Source organism: Schistocerca americana, chromosome 1 (genome assembly GCF_021461395.2).
Source record: "Schistocerca americana isolate TAMUIC-IGC-003095 chromosome 1, iqSchAmer2.1, whole genome shotgun sequence".
Taxonomy (NCBI): domain Eukaryota; kingdom Metazoa; phylum Arthropoda; class Insecta; order Orthoptera; family Acrididae; genus Schistocerca; species Schistocerca americana.
In genome coordinates this window covers 408,755,253-408,763,008 of record NC_060119.1, presented here as the reverse complement: position 1 = coordinate 408,763,008, position 7,756 = coordinate 408,755,253, and the positions used below count along the sequence as shown (strand labels likewise).

Below are 7,756 nucleotides of genomic sequence, written 5' to 3'. Positions count from 1 at the left end.
TTAGGAAGATGATATTACTATTTCGGTGCTGAAGTGGTACGGAAGTTTCTCATGCACGTCAGTCAGGTAGCACAACATCAGAAGCCATTTTTCGTCCAGAAAATGTAGGACTCGATAGGAAAAGACGAAGTTCGCGCTTCAGTTACCCACCCGTCGAGCAACTTTATCAGAAGACAACCAAGGTATCTCCTTGTGCAATAGAAGTGAATCATGAGTAGAGCATACCTCCTCGCAAAGAATGAAAAATAGCCTACTGTTTAAAGTTTATGCTTTCAAAAAACTTACAACACTAACTGCACAGTTCAGCACTTTATTGACTTGTTGTACTACCTCCATGTGTATCATCCAATGTACGAATTTTACATATAAGAAGAAACGGCACAAACTCCTACCATGAATTCCTTTTCATTTCCAGTAAAAGCTGTCGCCCCATCGGAACATGTACCAACACAACTGGCCAACAAAAAAAGAATTCACAAGAAAGAAAATATCTGCACCTGTAGCCCACCTTTCCAGAGCTTTACAAAACAAAATCTACGAGAATTTTCATACCAGTAACAAACAAAAGTAAAGCACTCCGTCTTCAGGCCACAAGTGGCCCATCGGGACCATCCGACCGCCCTGTCATCCTCACTGAGGATGCAGATAGGAGGGGCGTGTGGTCAGCACACCGCTCTCCCGGTCGTTACGATGGTATTCTTTGACCGGGGCCGCTACTATTCAGTCGAATAGCTCCTCAATTGGCATCAAGAGGTTCAGTGCACCCCGTAAATGGCAACAGCACATGGCGACCCTGATGGTCACCCATCCAAGTGCCGGCCACGCCAAACAGCGCTTAACTTCGGTGATCTGACGGGAACCGGTGTATCCACTGCGGCAAGGCCGTTGCCTAACAAAAAAAAGTAACAAGCTGACAAATGTTTCCGATATCACTACTGTCATCAAGTTTTAGGGCCAATTTAGGGCTATCATGAAGACGTAGTAGTAACTGATTTTTTATGCCAGTAGCTATCGCATCAGCTGACAGTAACGTCGACTTAGGCTCTCGTCAAACCTTTCTCCACGCATGATTTCGCACATTTTGACGGCCGGGGGAAGAAGTAATTTCCTTCGAATAATGTGTGGTGATTTGGATTTTGCAATTAAGTAGGATACCTTTAGGGACGTTTAGGCATTCTTACGATTTGATCCCTATTTTCTGAGGAATCTGACATTTTCTTTTAATTGTCGCTCGTGACGCTTAAAACTTCAAGGGTTTGCACTTATATGGTGTGGACGTTTTGTCTGCAGATATCTCTAGTTTTATACGTTTCAGGGTATCGTTGGCTAAAGTCTCCAAACAAAGAAAACCTTGTGGTCCACCCTCAATATTCAAAAGAATGATGGTAAAGCCTAATTTCAGATAATTAACTTGATATTTACGATCCTGCTTTTGCGTTTAGAACAAACTTTGCAGGCTGGATCAAAGAAACATGCGAAAGAATAATGTATTTTGATTAAATCTGAATATTTTTTCTTATTAGGACCGCATGCAGTCGATGGAGGAGAGACATTCGGCGAATTACTTCCATGGGATCTCGCGAATCATCTACTTATTCGTTGATTGGTGGAACATGTGTCACTTTATTTTAAATTCGGTTACTTACTGTCACGGTAGTCCGATCCACGAGTGATGGCGGTTCGCTCATGTCAAGGCACGGAAGAAGATTACACTGTTGACGACTCCAAGCGACAGACGCGGTACGCGCATGCGCGTACTTTCCTAGTTTGAAGAAAGCGTAGTGTGGCAGGGAAGTGGTGGCCACATTGTCAAGCGGCTTATTGTCATTAGTGATCGTTAAATGTTTGCCAAGTAGCTAATGCTGTAAGCGATCGCTGACAGGGAGTATGTGATGGAATATTACTCGCGACTTTGTTCAATAAAAAACTAGTAAACTCCTCCCGAAAACGCCATGAAGGCCCAACGGTACCGACCGGCCGCCGTGTCATCCTCAACCATAGGCGTCACTGGATGCGGATGTGGAGGGGCATGTGATCATCACGCCGCTCTCCCGGCCGTATGTCAGTTTCCGAGACTGGAACCGCTACTTCTCAATCAAGTACACTAAGTGAGCAAAAGTATCTGAACACCTGGCTGAAAATGTTTTACAAGTTCGTGGCGCCCTCCATCGGTAATGCTGGAATTCAATATGGTGTTGGCCCACCCTTAGCCTTGATGACAGCTTCCACTCTCGCAGGCATACGTTCAGTCAAGTGCTGGAAGGTTTCTTGGGGAATGGCAGCCCATTCTTCAATTCTTCACGGAGTGCTGCACTGAGGAGAGGTATCGGTGTCGGTAGGTGACGCCTGGCACGAAGTCGGCATTCCACAACATTCCAAAGCTGCCCTATAGGATTCAGGTCAGGACTCTGTGCAGGCCAGTCCATTACAGGGATGTTATTGTCGTATAACCACCCCACCACAGGCCGTGCATTATAAACAGGTGCTCGATCGTGTTGAAAGATGCAATGGCCATCCCCGAAATGCTCTTCAACTGTGGGAAGCAAGAAGGTGCTTAAAATATCTATGTAGGCCTGTGCTGTGATAGTGCCACGCAAAACGGCAAGAGGTGCAAGCCCCTTTCATGAAAACACGACCACACAATAACACCACCGCCTCCGAATTTGGCACTACACACGCTGGCAGATGACGTTCACCGGGCATTCGCCATACCCACACCCTGCTAACGGATCGCCACATTGTGTACCGTGATTCGTCACTCCACACCACGTTTTTCCACTGTTCAATCGTCCATTGTTTACGCATCTTACACTAAGCGAGGCATCTTTTGGCATTTACCAGCGTGATGTGTGGCTTATCAGCAGCCGCTCCACCATGAAATCCAAGTTTTCTCACCTCCCGCCGACCTGTCATAGTACTTGCAGTGGATCCTGATGGAGTTTGGAATTCATGTGTGATGGTCTGGACAGATGTCTGCCTACTACACATTACGACGCTCTTCAACTGTCGGTGGTCTCTGTTAGTCAACAGTCACATCTCAGTCAACAAGCCTGTACGCTTTTGTGCTGTATGTGTCTCTTCACGTTTCCACTTCACTGTCACATCGGAAACGGTGGAACTAGAGATGTTAAGGAGTGTGGAAATCTCGCGTACAGGCGTATGACATAAGTGACACACAATCATTGACCACGTTCGAAGTCGGTGAGTTCCGCGGAGCGCTCCATTGTGCTCTCTCACGATGTCTAATTACTACTGAGGTCACTGGCAGTAAGCAGCACAACGCACCTAATATGAAAAACTATGTTTTTGGGGTTTTCGGACGCTTTTGATCACATAGTGTAGCTTCTCAGTTTGCCTCACAATGACTGAGTGCACCCCACTTGCCAACAGCGCTCGGCAGACCGGATGGTCACTCATCCAGGTGCTAGGCCAGCCCGACAGCGCTTAACTTCGGTGTCCTGACGGGAACCGGTGTTATCACTGCGGCAAGGCCGTTGGCGACTCTGTTCTCTAGAAGCCTTTTTCTTGCATAACATGAAATATTATTCATTAAATGAAAGCCGGTGCCTCTCCAAACAGGAATGTCTCGACACTTGCAAAAAAATTCACTACGGTTCTATCCAGTGCCACCGTCTCGTGTCCCATCATAGGGAGGCCGTCACACCTCCCCCTACCCACATCTCATCCCTTCTCTTGACGTCTCTGCCATGGATGTTAGTACGGCGACGTCCAGTGTTGAAATCTTTCGGTTTTTACATGAGTGACGTAGGGAAACGTTCCGGACACATCGATGATCAGAATCGACATGGAAAGGCCTTAGGAGGCGTCATAAAAGTCGTGAACGAAACCAGTCGCTCCGCTGGGGCACTCATTTTCACACATTTCGCGGTCGGACACGACAGTTCACCGTGTAATGCGCAACAGCGCAACGTTTTTGACAATCTTCGACATTAGTAACACACCTTGGACAATTCAACCCTTCGCCAATGACACCGGAGGGCTACATCTCTATTGAATGTGATCTCACATCTCTGGAATGGGGCGTGACTGGAATTTATCCTCGGTTATACAGGGTAGAATCACTAAGGACCCTTCCACACCAATCGACGAAATGTAAAAGTGATGCAAAGCAGAGAAGAATGTTTATGCTTTTTCATCCATCCTATTCCGTGTCCTCCTACGGGGGGTTGTCACATTGACACGCACGTGAATAAAATGGCAAATGGCCCCTCTAAGACCCCCAGTAGAGCAACACTTCAGTGCCACCTCTATTTGGCACGTTATAATTCTCCCTGTACAGAGATAACCATTCACTGATTCCTAGGTGGAAGCGGAATAGGCAACCATTTCCACATCCTTAATTTCGCTTGCGACTAGCAAGCACTAGTGCACAGTGCACTGGCATAGTGAAATTCAGATATTTTGTTTCTATGCACAATCGATTCATTCTAAAGACAGCTCTTGCATAGTGTGTTGTATTTATTTGTCATGTCATTTTCCTTATTTTTGTTTTTTTAGTGCATGTTAAGGATTGTGTGAGTTAAGAACGTGTGTCTTAAGCTCTGGCTCAGCGCAGACAAATTGGAATATTTGTTTTGTTTCATGGAATTGTGGTACGGAAACAGTTGTCTTGCGCTGAAGTTAGCCAATCCTTTGATTGTCGATTCTGATGGCAGGTAACAACGATTCATTGCGAACGTGCTAGGCTTGTCACAGAGTGTGATAGGAAAGATGCTGCAACGAGAAAGAGAGATAGGTCTTACTTCGCAACTTCCAGGTCAGGGACATTGCTGTTGCACTACACCACTGTAGGATCACGCTATGGTCGGCAGGCAGTCCGAGACCGATGAGCATTATTCGCAGTCGTACAGCCGAACCGAGCGGACAGCTGCTCTCTGCATACGGCATAGCTGCCCGAGGATAGTTCTACGTAGTTGTCGCAAACAAGCTAAGGCGTAATTGCCGTTCGTAAACATCTACCGAAGCTCTCAAGCGCTCAGAATCTGCGACTCGTGACTTCCGCAACTCTTTTTGCAAACTTCCCCAGCGGGACTCTCCCCTCATTTATTAGGGACTTTGAAGGGAGCACCAGGCACCCGTTCACGTCGGTCATTCCCGCGTGTTGCAGGCCTTCTTTCCCCCTCCCGCACTACCTTTAAGCGCCACGCATTGCACTCTGCGTTGTCAGATCGTAGGGGCTTACGCAGGGAACATTTTAAATCTTTTTTCTTTTGAGAAAAAATTAAAATATGTCGTATCCCTCCCAATCTAATAAAATTCCTTGCGCTGGAGAGATGTCGGATCCCCCCAGCCGATCCCACTCAATTACCCGCAGCATGAATGCAGCACAAGCGGCGGAGATGCCGGCTGACCCCACCAGCATCTCCGTCCCACTCGCCACGTTTCAGGCGGCAGTTACCTTGAGGGATCGGTAGATCGCTGACTAGCAGGAACCGATCGAGCTGCTTGCGGAGGATGACCTTATCTCTCTATCACCTCCGGCGACTCCGGCACCGAAAGAGCCGGAGCCAGAGACCACAGAGGACACGCACGAAACATGAGACGGACCGTGGCAGCTGATCGGTCTACGCCTCAGCACCGCACAGACGAAATACAGAGCATACAAGCTCACGAGGCAATCGACGAGTACTGTTGCTAACTCCATGGACATCAAGTGGCAACACCAACAACACAGGGAACAACACAACAACCCTGCGACTGCATGACACTCAAACACATACGCAGGTATGCAGAACCCAAACATGTCTTCGGTAGGCTTCCAACCAGTCGCTGTACACAACTACAGAGACCTCACTCTCCTAAAGAACGAGTTTAGTAAAAAGCACAACCCCGCAACATATTACTCAAAACACACTAGGGACCACACCGCATTGTACGTGGCGAACAAAACAGACTACACAAATCTACTTAATTTTCTGAAAGAAAGGAATGTAGAGCATTTCACGTACAGAAACATACTAGAAAAAACACAACAATACATCGTCAAGGGGGTAGATGATGGACCCGATCGACATAGTACTCCATGAACTCACTGCCCTAGGGTAGGAATACATTTGCACAAATCGTATGACAGAGTTCGGCACTGTTAGACCTTCTCGCAACTATTTGGTTGAGCTGGCCGACACGGCTATATCACGCAACCTACTGAAGATTAAGTTATCTCTTCATATGGTCTTGAATGTAGACATATACAACATGCCACGTACCCCCAACAATGTCACAACTGCCAGTGTTTTGCACATACGGGTATTCGATGTGGTCTCGTTCCCCGCTGCCGCAAATGCGCTGGTGGCCACACCGTACAACAGAGTAGACTCCCCCAAACGCAAAGACGCCAATTGCGGTGGGGCCCATCCGGCCAACCACAGGCCGTGCAATGTCTACAAGGAGGCTCTGAGGCGTAAAACAGCAAACCACACCAACCCTATCGCCATCACACAGCTCAGAAACTCCCCTCCACCCCACCATCCGCGCTCAGTAAGGAGTGGAATATCCCTTGCTGGAGTGGTAGCCGGCACCCCAGCAACGTGGGGCACGCAGAGGAACCTCATCAGAGCTGCACACCAAAACAGCAAACTCCTCCAGCAACAGCCACACATCCAACTCAGACAACACCCAACACCACAATACCCGCATCGGTTACACCACAGGACACAAATAAAAACATGACCCAACTTCCCCCCCCCCCCCCCATAAAACCACGGGTTGCAGCCCCCACAACCCATAGAAAACTCATCCACACGGGAACAGTCACAACCACATAACCAGAGAGAAGATGGAGAAAGATAAACAACCAAAACAAAGGAAACACAAATACACCAAAACAAGAACAGAGACAACAGGACACCAATACACAGGTACAGAATTCTGACACCAGTCCAACCAATGATCCACAGTACACCCCCACTCACTACAGATATTACACAGGCGCCCATAACAACCCCACAAACAGCTGACTCAGAAGCCAGACCAAACTCAATGCCAACACAAGCATCAGCGACTGCCAACACCACCAACACTTCCAACATCAACACTAGATTCCAAAGAATAATGGAGACATTACTCTGGCTACCGAAATGATCATGAAGATTATGTGGTGTGTCACACAACTCCTCACACAGTTCATGTCAGGCTCACACCACTGGTCCAACATACAAACTATTATCACACCACTGTTTACACCAATTCATAGATAACTCATCACACCATCCCATTAATAAAAACGTTAACACTACCTCACAGATCCTGTTTTGGGACGTCAATGGGATCTTATCCAAAAGAACCGAACTGGTTGCGTACATGGAGCGCGAAGGCATCCAAATTGCTCTTGTAACGAGACACTACTTACGCTTCAGGCCGGCAGCAGTGGCCGAGCGGTTCTAGGCGCTTCAGTCTGGAACCGTGCGTCCGCTACGGCATGATGGATGTGTGTGATGTCCTTAGGTTAGTTAGGTTTAAGTAGTTAAGTTCTAGGGGAGTGATGACTTCAAATGTTAGGTCCCACAGTGCTCAGAGCCATTTGAACCATTTTTTTGCTTACGTTTCACAAACAACTGAACAGCCCAGGTTAATGCGTCTATCATAACGACTGAGCGGACTGCAGGAAGCAGGGCAGCACAACCATCATCATACACAAAAACTCAGAACACGCGAACATCGAGCTCCCTGAACTTGAGAGACTAGAGGCTACGGCCATCATGGTCTAGTTCAAGGGAGATAACAGTGCACTGGTATC

At 47.6% G+C, this 7,756-nt stretch overlaps 2 pseudogenes; both read right to left on the bottom strand.

Annotated features, from left to right (window-relative positions):
• Positions 1-772: 772 nt before the first annotated feature.
• On the bottom strand, positions 773-890 carry LOC124557537 (annotated as a pseudogene).
• A 2,491-nt stretch (positions 891-3,381) lies between these two features.
• LOC124554340 lies at positions 3,382-3,499 on the bottom strand (annotated as a pseudogene).
• Between the last annotated feature and the right edge of the window lie 4,257 nt (positions 3,500-7,756).